The sequence below is a fragment of the Saccopteryx bilineata genome, chromosome 2, assembly GCF_036850765.1.
Source record: "Saccopteryx bilineata isolate mSacBil1 chromosome 2, mSacBil1_pri_phased_curated, whole genome shotgun sequence".
In the NCBI taxonomy this organism is placed as follows: Eukaryota; Metazoa; Chordata; class Mammalia; order Chiroptera; family Emballonuridae; genus Saccopteryx; species Saccopteryx bilineata.
In genome coordinates this window covers 36,673,616-36,692,853 of record NC_089491.1, presented here as the reverse complement: position 1 = coordinate 36,692,853, position 19,238 = coordinate 36,673,616, and the positions used below count along the sequence as shown (strand labels likewise).

The 19,238-nt window shown below is 46.8% G+C and overlaps 1 protein-coding gene across 7 annotated transcripts in view; it reads right to left on the bottom strand.

Annotated features, from left to right (window-relative positions):
• The window catches only part of PAX5 (paired box 5), a 182,492-nt gene that overhangs the window by 91,806 nt on the left and 71,448 nt on the right, over positions 1 to 19,238 (bottom strand). The gene's annotated exons all lie outside the window — the stretch shown is intronic.

Sequence of the window (19,238 nt, the reverse complement as noted above, 5' to 3'; positions counted from 1 at the left end):
TTACTCTCCCCGCTTAGACTCAGAAGACAGCTGTGCTAGGATTTTTGGTCAACATTAACAATCAATCTTAACGTTTCTGGAAAATAACAGAAAAAAAAAAGAAAACGTGACATTATTAAGGAAAATTTAGGCATTAAGACTGTTTGCGGCCCTGGCCGGTTGGCTCAGCGGTAGAGCGTCGGCCTGGCGTGTGGGGGACCCGGGTTCGATTCCCGGCCAGGGCACATAGGGGAAGCGCCCATTTGCTTCTCCACCCCCGCCCCCCCCCTTCCTTCCTCTCTGTCTCTCTCTTCCCCTCCCGCAGCCAAGGCTCCATTGGAGCAAAGATGGCCTGGGCGCTGGGGATGGCTTCTTGGCCTCTGCCCCAGGCGCTAGAGTGGCTCTGGTCACAAAAGAGCGACGCCCCAGAGGGGCAGAGCATTGCCCCCTGGTGGGCAGAGCATCGCCCCTGGTGGGCGTGCCAGGTGGATCCTGGTCGGGCGCATGCGGGAGTCTGTCTGACTGTCTCTCCCCGTTTCCAGCTTCAGAAAGAAAAAGGAAAAAAAAAAAGACTGTTCGCTTGGTTCAGGCATTGTGCTTTTTACTGAAGGTAATTAACATTCAGCCTTTTCGAAAGATCAGAAATTAAAGAAAGGGTGCCCCTAGGTTTGGATTTTATCTGTTATCCATAAGCCCAAATCTTAGCTAATGTAAATAAGAGGGGGCGGGAGAAGGTAATAGAAAAAAAACAACTAGCACAGTAACAACGGTGTTTCTGTTTAACCACCTTTCTATCAAGATTAACTAAAGAGCCCTTGCTTTTAATTACTGAAAATACATTTGCATTTTGCAGTTATGCGTCAATTCCATGAATCTTGCATTTTGTACCCGGAAACAAAGCATAATAATTATTTTTTGTGCTAATACCTATAATTTTCTTAAGCGACTCAGCCACTGGCCTTGAGATTGGGCACATATACAAACACACCTGTGACGGTTTGGTTGTGGTTTGATTTTTAACAATTTCTTTTTCTCTCTCCTCTACACACACGTACGTCAAATTTAGCCTCCTGGATTTATTTCCTTCACCTCCCTCCCACAAATCAGACCTCAAATAATATATACCTGCTGGCTAGAAAGAGACTTCACACAAATAAAAGCTTTCAAGCCAGAAGCAGAGAAGTTCACATCTCCACCTCCTCTGGCGACTCCAACAAAACAGCCACTTTCTGCCCAACTGTCCAGGAAAACCCTGAAATCTCTCATTTTCATTTCCAGGAGAGGATGAGATTTGATCCCCAAATAAAAGAAAAGTTCAGTAATAACAGTAAGCTGGAAAAACCCAAGCAGACTTCTCCTTGCCACTCGTGTCAAGCTCACAAAGAGAAAAAAATCGTACCATCCGACATGGTTGGGAGAGTTTAATCCAAAGCAGTGCTAATTAATATCCCCGGCTTTCCAGAGCCAGCACCACATACAGCTGCAAGGGCAGCGAGACTGCTCTCCCTTCAATTTTATGGGAAGAACATTTTCATTACAAAGCCTCCTCCCAGGCCCTCCTCTCCCAGCCAGACTAGGAGCTGGAGAAGGGAGCACATGATCCATATATCAGAACTCTTTCTCTCCTCATTAATTTTATTATTTATATCCAATTCTAAAAGTTTATCAGTGCAACTCCCTGTGCACTGGCCAGTGCCCTTCTGATAAGCCGTGGCCCCTTCCCACATCCTGTCCTCAGGGGCACTTTCTGCACTGGTCACCAGAATGCGACAACTTTTTAAAATCTGCCTTGGAGAGAGAGCTGACTCCTGTGGCGTTTTCTGCCTTTCCAGCACACGTACATCTTTTTTTTTCTTTCTTTTTAAACAAATGTTGAAGATTCTGAACTTACTCATTTGTGAAATATGTGTGGATTTAATGGTTTAGCATGAGCTCTGGGGGATTCCCCAGAGACCCCTAAACCCTGGAGGATGCCCCTACGAGCCCCCACCCAAATCAAGCATCTCTCAGCTGTTCCAGGAGAGTTGACCCATTTTTAACCCAAACTGCCCAACCTTGGGCAGGCCTGGTGGGACTACGTGTCTTACCGTTCTATTCTGAAACTCCGCATGCTCAAGGTTGTCTCTTTCCAGCCTCCTAAAGGGACCCCAAATCCAATCTAAATGTCTCGAATTTACCTGTTTGTCTTTTATACATATAAATAGCTGCATTTCCATTCTCTCTTTGTTTCTCATTTTCATTTGGTTCTAATATCTGCATGTAAATGTCGGAAAATAGCATCTGTAATTGGAGATTATGAAGTATGGCCAGCTCCTGACAGGCCGCTAAGGAAGATGGATTATCCTCATTTTTCTGTAAATTTTGTCAATTTTGGAATTCATAAGCTATCAACACTGATCAAAATGGGACTTCACAGCTGTGTCAAAAAAGAAAGAGAAAAAGAGATCGGGAGCGAGAGTGAGCACGCAGGCTGGCGGCTGCGCACAGGGCTGGCGGCGAGCGGAGCTGGCACAGCAGACTGGATGCCCAGTGGCATCAGCGGCCACCGCGCTCGCCTGCGCCCTCCTCCCAGGCTGGCAGCTCCCTCAGCATGGGGTAGCCCTGGAACGCAGGGTGGGGGCTGCCTCATCCCCTGACTAAATCAAATAGCTAAATCACACCACGGGAAAGCCGCAAATCCTCCAAGGCACCCACTCAAACCCAAGACTTAATTTATTGCCAGGCGCTGCTTCCCTTATTTATCCGCAGGAGTCCGCAGGCTCCCTCCGCGCCGGCCTCCGAGATGTCCGACTCTTTCCAGACCCTCACAGCCCACTTGAGGCAATTGTGTTGGTCTCTCTCTCTCAATTTTCCCATTACTGGGAGTAAGTACTGTTGGGACTCTGTAATAGCCCAACTGCAGCCCATATCAATAACAGATGAGGTTTAATCGTCCAACACAAAAATTATTTAGGCGCAGTAAGGACATTCAATGTCATTTGCATAATGGCATTTCTATCGCACGCACCTAACCCGTCTTGCATAAACAAGGCCTTGGGACCATAAATAATAATAAATCATGACGTCTGCACGCCTCTTGCGGTAATAGGAGCCACTCTTTGTGGAAATTATTTCAGCAGGAAATGGGCACTGTAATTTTAAAGACATGTGGCACGGTGAGGCGTGGTAAATCACAGGGCGGAGGTTCCCCAGGGGCAGCCTAGGACCTGCCCTGCGCCCACAGCGACATCCCCTGGACACTATTTAAAAAAGGGCAGATTTTGAGGGGGAACCTGCCGACCCCTAAAACAGACACCAGAATGGCCAAGCAAACAGGAGGACAGGGCAGCCAGAGCCCAGCACAGGGGCAGAATGGAACCTGGAGAAGCCACCAGGCCTCAGGGCAGAATCCGTCTTTGTTCCAGGGAAATGGAAGCATGGTAAGGACAGCCACTGTCCAGTTTTGTCTGTTCTGTACCCTGCTATACCCAAGAGCAGTGCCTGGCACCCAGCAGGGCTCCAGAAATACCCTAACAGAAATATCCTAATGCCACGAGAGGAGAAGAACCTGGGCCCGGGGAGTGAGTGGATGAGAAGAACCTGAGAAAAAGGTGAAGGTGAGCCGGACAGAGGCACGGACCATGGGGAATTAAGGCAGGAACTGGCACTCAAGTGCTGATACCACTGACGTGAGTGACAGAGTAAAAGTGCCTGGTAAACTCTAAGCCAGACTGCAAGGCTGTGGTGGGGTGAGAGAGGCACAGATGGGGGATGGTGAGCAGAGCAGCCAGCCTGCAGGCTCGGGAAGCAGACACACTAGGTTAGAATCCCAGCTCCACCCATCACAGAGGGGTCACCTCACCCCACTCCCTCGTCTATAGAACGAGCCTAATAACGGTACATCGCTCACAGAGTTTTTCTGAGGGTTAAATGAGATCATGCGTGTAGCGACCAGTGCTGGCCCAAGCTTTGCCATCATTATTGGTATGGCTGCTAGTATCCTTCAGGAGAAGTTAGTTCAAGTACAACTCTGCTTCTTACTAGCTGTGTGATTTGAAACAAGTTACCTCGCCCCTTCTGGCCTCAGCTTCCTCTGTCCAAAAAGACCCTTAAGGTCCCCACTTAGAGATTCTATGAAGCTGCTATGACCCAAATGAGGTCATGCTGTGAAGCTCATTGTTAGTATAATATGCTGTCTGCCTGGGAGGGACAGGAACACTTCTCGGGAGTATGAGCCAAGAAAGAAGGGGAGAGCTTCCCGACACCTGCCCAGTGCCATCTTCAGCTACCCCTATCCTTGGCTGCACCCCAAAAAGTGTGGGCTTCTTAGAAAACGGTCTGGCAGGATATGCACCAAACAGCCACAGTGTTGCCCCTGGGAGGGAGAAGAAGGGGTTGACATTGGAGCTACTAGTTTAAGTTATTTCCGCAATGTGTTCATTTTACTAGATGAGAAGTACTACTGTGTAGTCAAGATCTCTAAAGTAGACGAAGTTTCCTAACTCTATGCCTTGGCACATGCTATTCCCTCTACTGGAAAACCGAAAGCTAGGAAAATGCCAATGGATGAGCGATAAAGGGCCTGTAAGTGATTTAACAACAACAGCGTCTCTCTCCCAGAGGAACTAAGAGAAACAGCAGTCACTTCTCCATTGAGGCCATGCTGTGCTAGGAAGGATGTAAATCCCATGCCCGCATAACCTCGCGGGAGGCTGGGCGTCTGCCATGCCATCTTTGGCTTACACAACACCTCAACCCCACCAAAATGTGAAGACTTCGCTCAAAAGCCAAATGAAGTCTGCAGTTTAGTTATTAGTATTGTGCTGATGTCAGTTTCTTTGTTTTGACAAATGGACCATGGTTAAGTAAAACATGAACAGGGGAAGCTGGGTGAGAGGTTTGTGGGAATTCTCTGTTCTATCTTTACAACTTTCCCACAAATTTAAAATTATTCCCAAATAAAAAGTGTTCGTAAAAGTAAGTAAGAAGTCAGACTTCACTCATATAAGAGAAAAGTAAATTAAGACTACTATGTATCGGCCCTGGCCAGTTGGCTCAGTGGTAGAGCGTCAGCCTGGCGTGCAGGAGTCCTGGGTTCGATTCCTGGCCAGGGCACATAGGAGAAGCACCTATCTGCTTCTCACCCCTCCCCCTCTCCTTCCTCTCTGTCTCTCTCTTCCCCTCCCACAGCCGAGGCTCCATTGGAGCAAAAAGATGGCCCCGGGCACTGGGAATGGCTCCTTGGCCTCTGCCCCAGGTGCTAGAGTGGCTCTGGTCACGACAGAGCAACGCCCCGGAGGGGCAGAGCATCACCCCCTGGTGGGCGTGCCGGGTGGATCCCGGTCGGGCGCATGTGGGAGTCTGTCTGACTGCCTCCCCATTTCCAGCTTCAGAAAAATACAAAAAAAAAAAAAGACTACTATGTATCATTTTTCATCTATCAAGTCAGGAGACTGCTAATACATTGTGTGGGCAGAAGGGGGAAACAGGTCTTCCCACTTCCCAAGATGAACCCTTTGGAGAATGGGGGTCTGTCTTTCAAAATTCACAATGCATAATCACTGATCCAGCCATTCTATATCTGAGAATTTATCCTGCAGGTATAATCCCACATGTGCACAAATAAGCATGGACAAAGATGCTCACTGCAGCCTTTTTTGAAAAAGAAAAAGATTGGAAGCAACTATTAGGAGATTTGGGCTCCTATGATGTATCCCACATAATGGAATACTACGTTGCTGTTAAAAATAATGATATGGAACAATCACCCAGAAATATCTATTAATGGAAAAGAGCAAAAATAGAATAATGCATATAGTATACTATCATTTGTGTTCAAGAGGGGGGAAATATATATACATTGAAATACACATATATACATGTATACCTTACCCTCACCAAAGTATTGTATGTATATCTCTAAAGAATACAAAAGAAGGCCCTGGCCAGTTGGCTCAGCAGTAGAGCATAGGCCTGGCGTGCAGGAGTCCCAGGTTTGATTCCCGGCCAGGGCACACAGGAGAAGCGCCCATCTGCTTCTCCACCCCTCCCCCTCTCCTTCCTTTCTGTCTCTCTCTTCCCCTCCCGCAGCAGAGGCTCCACTGGAGCAAAGATGGCCCGGGCGCTGGGGATGGCTCTGTGGCCTCTGCCTCAGGCGCTAGAGTGGCTCTGGATGCAACAGAGCGACGCCCCAGAGGGGCAGAACATTGCCCCCTGGTGGGCATGCTGGGTGGATCCTGGTCGGGTACATGCGGGAGTCTGTCTGACTGCCTCCCCATTTCCAGCTTCAGAAAAATGAAAAAAAAAAAAGAATACAGAAGAAACCGATAATGTTGGTTGCCTCCCAGGAAGGGAACTGGGTGGATGACAAGAAGGAGTAAGGAGGAGACTTACTTTTCATTGTATACGTTTGCTATTGTCTAAAATGTTTACCACTTGCATGTAGTATTAAAATTTTTTTAATAAAAAAATAAGAATATTGTTCAGGTAAGTAGCAATGAGCATGTGCTCCCTGGATTTGAACAGGCTACAGCTATGCCAATGGGCCCCTCAGGATCCCGTTTGTTCTGAGAGGTGCCCTGTGTACCTCTGCATCACCCAGCACATCTGGCATGAGTCTCCCAGGCAGTGTGCTCAGTGGCTGGCAGCTGGATGCATGAATTCATGCATTCACCTGTCCAGACCCCCGCCCACTCCTCAGTTCGGGGGAAGGACTGAGACACCCCTATGCCAGACTCACAGCTCCCGGCAGTGTCTGAGCTGGAAAGGTTTGGGGGTATCTCTATTCACCAATTTTCAGATGGATACTTGAGACCTGGTGAGGGAAAAGACTTGCTCAAAGGGACACCACAGGAAAAAAGGTGGGTCCAAATCAGAGTTCAGGTCTCATAAAAAGTGACCCTTGCAATTGAAAGAAGGAAAAAGGCAGGCTACATTTTTCTGGTTCTCAATTGCTTCATGGCTTTGCATTGCACAGGGACACTCACTTAAACCTCACCAGCCATATAAGGCAGGCACTCATAATCCCCACTTCGTAGATGAAGAAACTGAGGCTTAGCAGAGCCCTGTAACCGGCCCAAGACCATGCAGCTGGTAGACAATGGAGTTGGGACTGAGTCCAGCCAGTCTGGCATTAGAGCCCACACTCTCAAACACCATGCTCTCCACTCCCTCAAAGCCACGATTGGGGCTAGAGGCTTATGAACCTGTTACTGGGAGACCACAGCTGGCCCTCCCCGCTGTTAGAAGAGAAACCTGGTGTGTTACTTCACGCAGTCCATGAGATGCAGACTGTCCGTTATTCACACAGGTTCTCCCAGGCCCTCCTAAAGAGCAAACAGAGAAATCACGACTGTCCTCCAGACCCAGGGATGACTGCCACGGGTCACTCCTTAGGGTGTGCCCCATGGAGGCTCAGGCATCACCCCAAAGTGCAATTCAGTAAAAGTAACTCTAAGGGGACTACATGGTGGTTACCCAATTAAATGACTTTATTTGGGAATAATTTTAAGATAAATAGAAAACTCACAGATTATATGTTTTCCAAGCAATCCTCTCTAAATATTGCATCTCTGAATCAAACTAATAACAATTGGAGCATTTTGATGCCTAACAACTGGGAGGAGGGAAGCTACTCTGTGCCCACAGTTAGATGCAGACCCAGCGGGGAGTGGCATTGCCATCCTCTTGTGAACACGGAGGGCCTCTGACAGGGACTGACCCTGATGCCTTACAGAGGTGAGCTGAGCGACCACTGGTCAGCAACGACAGCAGCTCCTTAGAAAACTGTTTGAGTCCAGGCCAATACAGAGATCTCTGGATGATGGAGACCCCGAGGTCCCCTCCATTTAGCACTGTCACAGCAGCTCTGCCCCAGAAGCTTTCTGGGGCAGGTATAGCCGCACTCCCAACTCTGTTGTTAAAAAACAAAGTCAGTGAAATTCATTTTGGACAACTAGCTTTGATCAATGCTACTTCCAGTACCTTCCAAGATGAAATCTATGTCAAGGTAATCAAATCTAGTATCTTGGTAAAATAAATTGCTGTTTACAAATCTGTTCAATGCTGGGAAACAGGTTCTAAAAATAGAAATTGTTCTTAGATTTTAAAATTTTTAGAATACTTGGCTCACAGCCATTCTTCTTGACAAATTGGATCAGCTGGTCCAGTTTCTTGGGCCACACTTTGAATGAGATAGAGGAGCAGGTCTTCAAATCTCAGCACCACCACTTACCAGCTGCAGGGCCTTGGGAGAGTTACTTAGCCATTTTGTTCCTCAGTTTCCTTATCTGTAAAATTAAGATAATAAAAATCCCCACATCATAGGGATATTAAAAGGATAGTTGAGTTAATACACTTGAAGTGCACAGACCAGTGCTAGGCACACCGTAAGCACTCTATTATAAAGCGGCATGGTCATAAAATGGAGAGTATCCAACTTCGAGTTCTCTCTGCCAGGATGCAATACATACATCATTCCCAAAAAGAACTTGAAAAGTGTAATGGACACGTGTGCTGCTCCCTCAGAGAGGTGCCCCACCCAGCCCCCCCTAACCTTTGGGAACTCTGCCATGCTGAGCAGCCCTGCTCTGAGCAAGGCTGTGTGTGTCTCTTGGTGCACAGGTGGCCAGCTTGTTTTGAAATCAGGTCACTGTTACTGGAAACCAGTTCGAGATCTAGAGAATTTCAAGTAGTTGACTTCAGTTCCTAGAGCTTGGAAAATAAACTTCCTTATAACCAGCCAGAATCAAGGCCCTCATTTTCCAGGTTGCAAAGCTGCTAGAGATTATGACCCCAAATCTGCCATGTTATAAAATCTAATGGCCGCCTGACCTGTGGTGGCGCAGTGGATAAAGCGTCAGCCTGGAAATGCTGAGGTCGCCGGTTCGAAACCCTGGGCTTGCCTGGTCAAGGCATATGTGGGAGTTGATGCTTCCTGCTCCTCCCCCCTTCTCTCTCTCTTCTCTCTCCCCCCCTCCTTTCTAAAATGAATAAATTAAAAAAATTAAAAAAAAAAGATTCTGATTAAAAAAAATAAAATAAAATAAAATCTAATGGCCAACGTCAGGCCCTCCCATAAGACTGTCCTATAGCTGAGCTTCTAAGGCAATGAAGGTTCACCTTTCAAGGTTGGATGTGAACATTTCTGAGTTGTTCTGCACACTCCCATGTCCCAGCACAGATGCAGGTTTTTGACTTCTGAGCAATGAAAGAGAAAACAGGTGCTACTGATAGATCCCAGGCTCACCCAGGCCTTTTGTGGTTACAGCCAATTGTAGGGTAAGGGTTCAAGGGTGAGCTGGGAGGCGTCCCTAGAAGACACTTAAGGCAACTTATTTACCAACAGGCAGGCCCCCAACAGAATCTGAACACCCCATGGCCCAATATCTGTTTCTTAGCTCTTCACTTCCCAAACCACAAGAAATAAAGAAGGAATCATCCATGACCAGGGTCAAAACAGGAGAGAAATGGTTACTTTTTCCAAATCCCAGCAGCCCAGACAAAAGTTAGTAGCAAGAGAATCTATAGTGAGGCCCCCAGGGCACACTTAGCATGGGATGTCTCCAGACTTATTCCATATGCTGTAATTTGACACCCAAATTCTGTTCATAAATGAATTTGTTGAGAACAATCTGTATAAATTACTACTCCTGTTCCTAAGAGTGTCCCATAGGGAGGCGACACTCCCCCTCCCAGCAGCTCCAGACGCTATCCTCACACTCCAGCAACCAACAATGATGAGCACTGAGGTTTCAAAGACGATAAAGACCACACTGTGTAACCAAACGTACTGCATGCGTCTTGCCAGGAAAATGTAATGTACAAAAATTTAAACCTTGTTGGGCATCAAGCGTCATCCTCTCAGTTTCCTCATCTTTAAAACGAGGGAAATAAACACCACCCTGGAAGAGTTTGCTATGAGAAGTAAATGAATAATACAAATAAAATATTTAACTTCATGCATTGTCCAGATATTATATTATTACATTATATGTTGTTATATTACATTGCATTATATTATGTGTGTATATTGTTAAACAGGCTTTCCAGAGTCACCAACCCTCCCACTCCAGCCACCTGCAATGACTCCCCCTTCCCTAGATTATATGTGCACAGGTCTCCATGCTTTTGCTCCTCCTCCTCCCCATCTGGTACCCCTTGTATATCCTCCTCCATACCCACTTCCTGTGTAGCCCCTAGACTCTAAGCTCTGAGGGGGCAGGAGCATTGCCTGCCTCATTCAGGCATTCTCTGAGGAGCTGAATAATAATAAATACCATCTATTGAGTGTTTCCATGTGTACACACAAGAACCTCACCTCTGTCCTTACACCAACTCTGAGAGGGCATCCCCAATTCCTCCTATGGATGGGGAAAATGAGGCTTGGTGAGGCTGGGCAACTTGATCAGATCACAAAGCCAGTAGGTGCAGGCACCGGGTTCCGGGCAGGACCAGGCGAACTTCAGGGCCCTTGCTCTGGGCCACCCTGCCATATGGCCAACATGAGTGAGCAACAAGTGCTGCCTGGGTCCGCAGACAGGCTGAGTGTGGCGGGCAGTGGCAGGCATCCCTGTGAGCGCAGTCGCAGGCACTGGCCCCCCAGCCCTTCCTCCCAGGAGGGACATTCACAGGCTCAGAAGTATGGGAGTCTAGGTTTGATGACCCACTTCTTCCTTTGAGACAAATCTAGGAGACCAGAGAACTCCTGTCCTTTCTCTGTTGCACCAACAGAGGAAATATTAACTTGCTTGTTTGCAGGGGATGATTCTTATAATACAACCCGGAATTAATAATTCATTATGAAGATTTCTTAGCTCCTCAGGCACAAGTTCTAAAAGTGGTAAAAATTGTTGTTCTGATTAGTTTAATGGGATTTCCCCCTCCAAGCCTGAGCTCATCTGCCTGTGTACTCTGTAGCCAGGCAAACAGCAAAAAACAGAGAGAATCCAGGGAAGTGGATGTTCCCAGCAACTCCACAGCTCAACTGCTCCACCACGGCAGGTCAGACAGCGCCTCTGGTCCATCCCTCATCCCTCCCTCCTGACAATGCCAGCCTCTCTGCCACCTCTCAAACTCCCATCCTGCCCAACCAGCCCTGACCTCTTTCCTACAACGACCTCTTCTCTCTGCCCTGCAGAACTTATGCTGTGGCAAAATGCTCCTAGGTCTGTGATGGCGAACCTTTTTATAAAAACCGCCCACTTTTGTAGTGCTGGTTAACCTGGTCCCTCCTGCCCACTAGTAGGCTGTTCCATGTTTCATGGTGGGTGGTAGTGGAGCAACCAAATGACGCCGTGATTGGCCCATTATGAAAGCTGGACTGCTCACTAGTGGGTGGGAGGGACCAGGTTGACCAGCACTGCAAAAGTGGGCGGTTTTTATAAAAAGATTCACCACCACGGTCCTAGGTGATAACAATAATAATAACAATAGAAGTGGCTTTAGCCGGTTGGCTTAGTGGTAGAGCATTGGCCTGGCATGTGGATGTCTCAGGTTTGATTCCTGGTCAGGGCACACAGCAGAAGCGACCATCTGCTTCTCCACTCCTCCCCCTTCTCCCTCTCTCTCCCTCTCTCTCTCTCTTTTCCTCCCACATGGTTCAAGCGAGTTGGCCTAGGGCAGTGGTCCCCAGCCTTTTTTGGGCCACGGACCTGTTTAATGTCAGAAAATATTTTCACCGACCGACATTTAGGGTGGGACGGATAAATGTATCACGTGACTGAGATAAGCGTCAAGAGTGAGTCTTAGACAGATGTAACAGAGGTAATCTGGTCATTTTACAAAAATAAAACATCGTTCAGACTTAAATATAAATAAAACGGAAATAATGTAAGTTATTTATTCTTTCTCTGCGGACCGGTACTGGTTTGCAGCCCGGGGGTTGCAGACCACTGGCCTAGGGTGCTGAGGATGGCTCCATGGCCTCTGCCTCAGACACTAAAAAATGGCTCAGTTGCTGAGCAATGGCCCCAGATGCATTGCCCACTACTGGGCTTGCTAGGTGGATCCCGGTCAGGGTGCATGTGGGGGTGGGGTGGGGGTAGACAATAGAAGTAACATTTATCCACTGTCTGTTATGGGCTGGACCCCCTGCTAAGCTGTTTTTATGTTCACCTCATTTAATCTGTACCACCAAAACACAAAAACTGTCATTATCCCATTTTACACAGGAGAAAACTGAGATGAACACAGTGGGAAAGCCAAGTTGGTTTAAAACAATAACTGCACACAGAGGATGAAAAGCTAATGTTTGTTTGGGTAGTGAGGGTGACTAGCATGTTCAAAGCCAGTTGGACATGATGTGCTGGATTATAAGAACTAAGGTAAACAGGCCTTTAGTATGAGATTTTCCATTCATCTGACAGATCAGCTGTATTTTCTCTCTCTCAGATTTGGCAGTATCTGTTCGTCCTGCAGTCTTACTTCTTTGAAGGGTCAAGAAAAGTTTATGATTTTCAGTTTGCTCACCTTTATTTCCGGTTTTAAATATATGAGTGACAACTTCCAAGCTCTTTACATGTCAGAATTGAAACTGGAAGTCTCTCAGATCCTTCTTTTATTAAAATTTTTATTTTATTTTATTAGTGTGTGTGTGTGTGTGTATGTGTGTGTGTGTGAGAGAGAGAGAGAGAGAGAGAAAGAGAGAGAGGAGAGAGATGAAAAGCATCAACTCGTAGTTGCATCACTTTAATAGTTGTTCATTGATTGTTTTCTCATATGTGCCTTGACCAAGTGGCTGGTTCCAGCCAAGCCGGTGACCCCTTGTTCAAGCCAGCAACCTTATGCTTCATACCAGTGATCTTTCGGCTCAAGCCAGAGCCTAGACTTGAGCTGGCAACCTTGGGGTTGAACCTGAGACCTCAGCATCCCAGACTGATGTTCTATCCATTGCACAACCACTGGTCAGACTCAGATCCTTCTTATAAGAGTACATTATTTAGCTGTTCAGCACAAGTCTGTGAGTAGTAAACTCTGTTTTTGTCTGAAATGTCTTTATTTGACTTCACTATTAAGTAGTCATTTACCTGAGTATAGGTTAATTGTTATCTCTTAACATTTGAAGATATTTTCTATTGTCTTCAGACTTCTGTTGATGCTTTAAAAAGTGCCGTCAATCTAAAAATTACACTTACTCTCTGATTGCCTATATAATTTTCTCTTTGTCTTGGATATTCAATTTCACTATCATTTTACCTAGACATTCTTATATATATTTTTTAACTTCCTTGGGATTTAGAATGCTTGTTCAACATAATGATACATGTCTTGAAATAATTGTATTCTACAGCCTAACCAGGCGGTGGTGCAGTGGATAGAGCGTCAGACTGGGATGCAGAGGACCCAGGTTCGAAGCCCCGAGGTTGCCAGCTTGAGCGTGGGTTCATCTGGTTTGAGCAGAAGCCCACCAACTTGAACCCAAGGTCGCTGGCTCCAGCAAGGGGTTACTCGGTCTGCTGAAGGCCCATGGTCAAGGCACATATGAGAAAGCAATCAATGAACAACTAATGTGTTGCAACGCGCAATGAAAAACTAATGATTGATGCTTCTCATCTCTCCTTTTCCTGACTGTCTGTCCCTGTCTATCCCTCTCTCTGACTCACTCTCTGTCTCTGTAAAAAATAAATAAAAATAAATAAAAATAAAAATAAAAGAATTATAAAAAAAATTGTATTCTACAAATTCCTTAGCCATTATTTCTTCAATACTGCTTCACATCTATTTTTTCTATTTATTTTTCCAGAGCAACTATTATATCTTTTTTTTTTTTTTTTTTTTGTATTTTTCTGAAGCTGGAAACGGGGAGAGACAGTCAGACAGACTCCCGCATGCGCCCGACCGGGATCCACCCGGCACACCCACCAGGGGCGACGCTCTGCCCACCAGGGGGCGATGCTCTGCCCCTCTCGGGCATCGCTCTTTTGTGACCAGAGCCACTCTAGCGCCTGGGGCAGAGGCCAAGGAGCCATCCCCAGCGCCCGGGCCATCTTTGCTCCAATGGAGCCTTGGCTGCGGGAGGGGAAGAGAGAGACAGAGAGGAAGGAGAGGGGGAGGGGTGGAGAAGCAGATGGGCGCTTCTCCTGTGTGCCCTGGCCGGGAATGGAACCTGGGACTTCTGCACACCAGGCCGATACTCTACCACTGAGCCAACAGGCCAGGGCCTTCAGAGCAACTATTAGATGTATGTTGGACCTTACCATGAACTTTTATCTATCTTCTCTTTCACACTTTCCAACTCTAGATTTCTGCACTGCATTCCTGGCTATTTCCTCAGCTCTGTCTCTCAAGTCACTAATTTTCTATTCAAATGTGTCTAACCTGGTATTTAGAAAATAAATATAATTTTCAATTTTGATGACTAAAAATTTTATGTCTAGAAATTTAATAATATTTTCTTTCTAATTTGATTATCCTATTTTCATGATGTTTTATTCTTTTGTAATGTTTCTAGTCCTTTTTTCATCTCTTTAGTCATTTGACAGTCTTTTTCAGTTTGCTAATTTAGGTTCCTAAGAGTACTAATTTTCCCGGTATGTCTCCTGACTTGCCCCCATTTTCTGTGTGGTTTGCAATTTTTTAAATTGTGAGCTCACCTTTGGCAATCATTTACTCTGTCAGCTTGTATATCCTGGATTGTGGAAGAATCCCGATAAAGAATTCTTCCTGTGCTTCTGCTAGGCATCTCAATAATTTCACAGGTATGAGCCCAGTTTTTATATTGATTTCTCTTCTTGGTTTTCTTGTGAATGATACAAAGTGAGATACCACGCTTGTACATGGCATAAGTTTGGGATTTCAGCTTCCCATGGGAAAATTTTGTTCCACTCCAAGTCCCACACAGAATCAAGCTTCCTCACTGCTTTCTCATGCCTGTAGGTGAAATCTGCCTTGCACTCATTCCATGGAAAGTTTAGTCCTTCTGGGTTTCAAGTATTTTGCAGGAGTTCATGTTCCAGCTCCTATCTCTCAGAAGTCTAAGGCCATATCATTTGACTCAACACCAGCATCAAACCCCAGCCTCTGTTTACTAGGAACTGTATCCCAGACCAGGACCCTGCGCCGCTGGGTCAGTAGCTCATCCACTTAAAGTACTGGCTCTAAGCTCCTTCTTAATTTATAGCACCCAAGGATTTCCCTCTCTTTATTTGGATCACAGATATATATCAGAAAATAATTTATTTTTACATTTGCTCCAGTATTTCTATTGCTTGAGATGGGAAGGAAGTTACAATAGTTCAGACCTTATTATCAAAACCAGAAATTTATATTTTCTCCCTCTCTCTTATTTTTTTTTAATTTACAAAATAATAAAGGTTTGGGTTTTCTTTTTTAAAGAGCTTTGTGAACAGCCAAATTTCTTAAGCCAGACTTCCAGTGCATCCTCAAAACAAACAAGCTATAGGACTGAAATTACCTGTTATTTGTCTTTTCTTTGTCTTTAGTTTATTACAGATATTGGTTAGTCCTGTTTAGGGGGAGATAGCTCTACTCAAAAGTTAAATTTCACACAGTACCTTTGGTTGCTTCTGTTCCTCTTATGTTATGCCACATGGCACAGCACAGGTAGGTGGTCAATGTCACTGACATGACATATCTGTAAAAATTTCTTGGATGAATGAATGAATAAATGAATGAAAGAACATCCTAGCAAGGCCTAGGCAGCTCTTTGACAATTTGCTTGTAATCTTTAAATCCCACATACACAGAATTGGCCTGTCATCTAAAAGAATGAAACAGACAGGAGGAAAAACTATAAACAAGTCAAAATAAAAAGAGATGGAGCTCCAATTTGTTTTATCTCTTACAGAATGTGTGAGTTGAAACGGATCTCAAGGATGATCTAGTCTAATCCCCCACCCCAAAAGCGGAAACCATGACCCAGACAAAATGACTATCCCAAGAGCCATCATAAAAGCCCTGCGGTCTGTCCTATGCTTTTACACTATGACAACTTGCTCAGTATGCCCTCAAATATTCCCCAGTCTTTCAAATCCGACGAAGTAATTTTTCTTGTGTAGACAACCTTCTGTTTTATCCACAAGAAGGCAAAGTGGCTCGGAACATTCAGCTGTTTAGAAAATATTTTAAGTGCTCTTTAGGAAGAAATAGGTAACACTTGGAAACAGGCAACTCCAGTCACCACAGCAAGTGAAAAAGACCGAGACCCTGCAGAGTCTATGTAATTTTTATCCTTGGGTCACTTTGAGATGATGACAGTAGAAGGATAAGGGAGAGTATGGCTGGTCTTGAGATACCCAGTACCTCTAGAGATTAAGGGCACAAAAATTCCAGCATGATCCTGGTCATTATCTCATTATGAAGGCAAGATGACATCCAAGTTAAATGTTGTGTCAGCATCTCAGTTCAGAAAGAGGGGGTTTCTACTCCTTCTCCTCATGCTGGGAGGAGCTGAAAAAAGAACTCCTACTCTTCTTGCTCCTCCCGCCCTGTTATAGTTCCTTCCATGGGAGAAGTCACTCATCTGACTGGTCAGAGCCCAGGACATTCACTGGGCCATGTTTACCCTGGGCAGCATCACTGTGCCTTGGGGTCAGAGGTCTTACTCGGTTTATCAGGCTTTCAGGTGGCAACTCAGTCAGACCGTGCCTGCTTCACAGGGAAGGCCCAGCCATGACTTCTCTCGGTTCCATTTTCTCCATCTGCAACTGGGTGGATGAGCCATCTGCTTCTTTAATCTTTAAAACATATGATTCTTCCTTCCTTCAATACCCACCAAGTTCCTGCACACCAAACCCTTGTCATCAGAGAAGTCAAATATCAACCACTAAATTCTCCTTCTCAGCAGAGTTGAGTTGATGGTGAGGTATATTTCTAAAGACAGAAGCTTCCCCAACTGGGTGGGGGGACATCTTTGCCCACGTACCTTGGGTGGCAAAGGTCACAAAGCCCCTAGGTAGTAGCACATCTTCCTGAAGTATCAAATGTGAATATCTAGGAATGGCTACCCCAGAGTGTCTGGGATTTTTCTTAGTTTAAACTGGGCTATTAGAAAGGCTACATTCTTAAGCTGTGCGTTCACAGCTGCCCTGCCCCTACAGAACGCACCTTTAGCAGGGTCATCACATTTACCCACAGGACAGAGCCCTGTAACACCTGCGGCAGCACCTCTATGGGTATGTTGAAGATTGTGTCCACTGCCTCTGCAGGGGCCCCCACTAGAACCCCATAGGACAATTTTCTTCCCACTTAAGTGTCAGAGAAAACATGGCTTCCTTTGGGGAACTGGCCTATTTTCTCCTAGTGGACAATGAGAAGCACACAATTATGTTTCCCATTTTACTTTGACCAGCAGGAAGTTCAGAATCAAATCTGAGCGCAACTCTAGTAACCCAGGGAGCCTAGCTAGAGAGTAGGGGGATCTGGGGTAGGTGGGAAGAGGTAGGGGAGTAGAGGAGAGAGGAGAGATGCAGTGCATCGTGAGGCCGCAATTCCTGGACAGTGCCACAGACTGGAGAGATGACCAGCCCCAGACAAGGCAGGCAACCGTCTCCAGGGTACATCAACATCCAGGGGACAGCAACATTGTCACACCTTGGCAACAGACTCCTAGTCCCCAACCCTCCAACTCTCCTCACAGCAGCCAGAATAACCTTCCAACATACACTGGATTGAATCGTAATAATCTGGTTTAAAGTCTTGTAGAGGCCTCTCTTTGCTCGATGAGGAGCAGGAAGGGGCACGAAGAGTTCTCCTTGGAATATAACTAGGCATACAGTAAGCAAGGAATACATAGTCACTATGACAACTACTACAGTAATGGTGAGGACCTGATGCATTTTTTTTTTTTGTATTTTTCTGAAGCTGGAAACGGGGAGGCAGTCAGACAGACTCCCGCATGTGCCCGACCGGGATCCACCAGGGGGCGATGCTCTGCCCATCCGGGGCGTCGCTCTGTTGCGACCAGAGCTACTCTAGCGCCTGAGGTAGAGGCCACAGAGCCATCCCCAGCGCCCGGGCCATCTTTGCTCCAATGGAGCCTCGGCTGCAGGAGGGGAAGAGAGAGACAGAGAGGAAGGAGAGGGGGAGGGGTGGAGAAGCAGATGGGCGCTTCTCCTGTGTGCCCTGGCCGGGAATCGAACCCGGGACTCCTGCACGCCAGGCCGATGCTCTACCACTGAGCCAACCAGCCAGGGCCGACCTGATGCATTTATGAGCTCCGACAAGGGCAAGTCAGTGCAGGCTGAAGTGGGTCAGGGAAGGCATCCCAGGGAAGGCAGGACCTGCTTGGCCTAGACAGAATAGATTTAGAAACAGAATGATAGAATGTTCCATGCAGGGAAACCCTGAGCAGGAGGTTGGAGTGAGAACAACAACATTGAAAAAGTAATAATAACTGCAGTCCCTGCCACCCTGCCTGCTCAGAGCCATCCCTGGTGTTCCACGCACACACATGCACACACACAGGCACATGCCGGCTCATGGTTGGTGGCCCCCTCAGACAGAGAAAGAGCTCAGCCCATATGGGGCAGTGAGGGGTCAGACCCAGCCACAGTCAGAGTATCTCCTGGGCAGGCAGGGAGACATGGGGTGGTGAAGGGTCATGATGGGGATAAAGGGCTGAGGTTGGGTTTTGAGTGGTGGGAAACCACGTGGGGTTCTTATGTGGGGCTGGGCTTTCGGAAGAGAGATCCAACAGTCGCAGCAGGGTCGGGGCGAGGGGCAGAAGGCCCCAGTGGAGGCTGCTTCCTCGTGAGCAGAGTAATCCAGACCACAGTCTCAGGGCTGTTTAGGGCACAGTCACCACAGCAAAGCAGAGCCTCCTCACCTGCACATCCCAGCCCTCTGGGATTTAGGTCCCCTCCGGCTGGTCCAGCCCCATGGCCCTGACTTCCTTCCACTCAGTCTGCATTCTCCCACCCGGGCCAGCTTACAGTTCCCTGCCACACCTGCATTTCTTCATTACTTCACCCACGCTGTTCCTTCTGCCTGGAATGCCCTACCCAGACAACTCTACAATCTCCACAGATCTGGACTCTGCCTGTCTCTCAAGGCACAGCACCAATGACACCTCCTCCAGGGAGCCTTCCCCCTTTCTCAGCTTGCATACCTGTCTCCTCACCCCCTCCTCTCCTGATGGACACAGAACCGCTACACAGGAACACGAGCTCCCTCAAGAAAGCAAGCATGTCTGGCACCTCATCTTCTTCCGAACAGTCCCAGCCCTTTTTCTGACTCAGGTAGGTGGTGGTTCAAGGCCACCCCTGATGACCAAACTCAATCATGCTCAAAAACACAAACCGGGCCCTTCCCAGGGGTAGGAG